This window comes from Alligator sinensis, unplaced genomic scaffold (genome assembly GCF_000455745.1).
Source record: "Alligator sinensis unplaced genomic scaffold, ASM45574v1 scaffold111_1, whole genome shotgun sequence".
NCBI lineage: Eukaryota > Metazoa > Chordata > Crocodylia > Alligatoridae > Alligator > Alligator sinensis.
Window position 1 is genome coordinate 1,293,971 of NW_005841875.1, and position 2,262 is coordinate 1,296,232.

Below are 2,262 nucleotides of genomic sequence, written 5' to 3' on the forward strand. Positions count from 1 at the left end.
ATCCCCTGCAACCCCCTCCAGCCCAGCGCGGGGACAGCCCTTCCCGCCCCACCACCTGCGGCATGACGTCACGGGGTCCCCCCTTCTCTGCAGATGACGTGAGCGAGTGAGATCACAGCCCCGCAGTCAGCGCGTTCCAGCGGGGCTCCTGCCTCAACCGGGGGGGCTCCTCCTTCCCAGGCTGGGGGGGGCGGGGGCTCTGTGTCCCTGATAACCAGGGATCCTGGTTTTCTCTGATTTAATAAAATCCCCAATTTTCGGTTTAAGAAAAAGTAACTCTAAATCCACATTTTCCTGTGATTAAAATGAAACACCACAAAGATCTCTCTCTCTCTATCTAGATCTAGGTATATCTATATCTATACTGATAGATAGGTACAGAGATAGATAGCTCTATAGACAGAGAGATAGATCTATCTACAGATAGATAGATAGATAGATCTAGCTATCTATCTATCTATAGATATATCTATATCTATATATCTATAGGCAGGGTAGGGGCATCCCCTAGGTAGGTCACATCTAGAGATAGATAGATAGATAGATAGATATAGTGGTGTTTCATTTTAAGCACAGAAAAATGTCGATTTTTGAGTTGTTTGTTTTTTTTAAACCGAAAATTGGGGATTTTTTTTTACCAGAATCCCTGCTGATAAACCAGCCCTCTCCTGGGGGCTTAGAGCCATCTTTGGTCTTGCTCCATCTTGAATCAACCGCTCAGTTGCTGGGGATCGGGGGCACTGGAATAGGGATCTCTCCGGCAAGAGCTGCCCGGCAGTGATAGCTTATAGCCAGATGCTTTTAAAGGGTTCATAGGATCCTAGAGACGTGGGGCTGGAGGGGGCATCTGGAGGTCACATCTACTCCAACCCCCTGCCTGAGGCAGGATCAGCCCTGTGCAAACTGTCCCATACAACCCCTCATCTACACTCAACATAAGATGACCTTCAACTTGGTCCCCTGCTTTCCCTGGGGCGGGTTCAGGTGCTCAGTCTATGTTGTGCCAAGGCAGCCAACGTCCTGCTTCTGTTGTCAATATACACTCATGAGGTCCCGAGAAGTGTACCATGCCCCCTGCTACCAGAGAAGGCAACCTGCCTCTTGTCTGTATCAATCTGACAATGGGGTAAAACCCCTTCCTGAGCCCAAATACTCAGGATTTTCATAGAAGCAGGACACTGGGTGCCCCAGTTCCCCTGCTTTCTCTGTGGCAGGGCAGGGCGTTAGGCCTGTGTTTTTCAGGGTTGAAGGCAGTTTTATGTAGAGTTTAGATTATGGCTGTATGAGACAGTTTGGATACGGATGATCCTGCATCAGGAAGGGCATTGGATTAGATAACCTGCAGAGATGCCTTCCAACCCCACTTCTCTGTGACTCGCCTCAGTCTGACCCAGAGCACAGGGCAAGACCCTCTAGCCAGGAACCTCTGGCTTTGGTCCCAGCAGGAGCATTGGCACAGCCCAGTCAAAGTCCCCAGAAGGTCACAACTTTCCGCTCCTATTCCACCGGATAACAGACCTTGCACTAGGCATCAATTAGAATAAAGCAACTGGGCTTCTTCCCAAGGCCACTGCACTCTTATCCCTTGCCCGTCTGCCCGCTTCACCTCTCATTTCAATGTTTGCTTTCAGGATCCCTGCTGCAAAACCAGGATAGACCTCCTGGGTTTGGCTCCCAGTCTGTGCTTCCCCAGTCCCAGTATGCCCAGAAGCTACAGAGTCAGTAGCTGATGCTGAACCTGACACTGATCAGGGTCGGTCCTGCTATTAGTGATGAAACTGACAAGAGCGTCAGTTTCACTGACCAGCTACAATTTCCAAGAACACCACTGTCTTTGAGAAACACCAGGTTTGGGGTTTAAAAGCATGTTGTATTGGCATTTCTGTTCCCTGGGACATTTCCCGTTCTGTTCATTTTTTCTTTTTCCAGTTTGGTCTGATTCAGCCCCAAACCAGATTTTAAACACCTAACATTTCCAGCAAACTGGAAACCTCATTTTGTGGCCACTTCCAGTCACGTAGGTACACGAACTGAGGCGGACACTCCTGTGCACAGTTTCAGACTGAGCAGTGGCCAGAAATGGCAGATGCTTGAGCAGGAAGGAGGAATCTAAATGTCTCTCAAGGGGTACCACAGAGCCAAACAGACGAAGTCATGAGCAGTAATAAAGACTTATTTCTTAAGAAAGAGGGTTTTTTTTTCCCTGGGTAAACAAATCGGATCACACATTTTAAGTTAAACAGGAATTAGATGAAATCCATC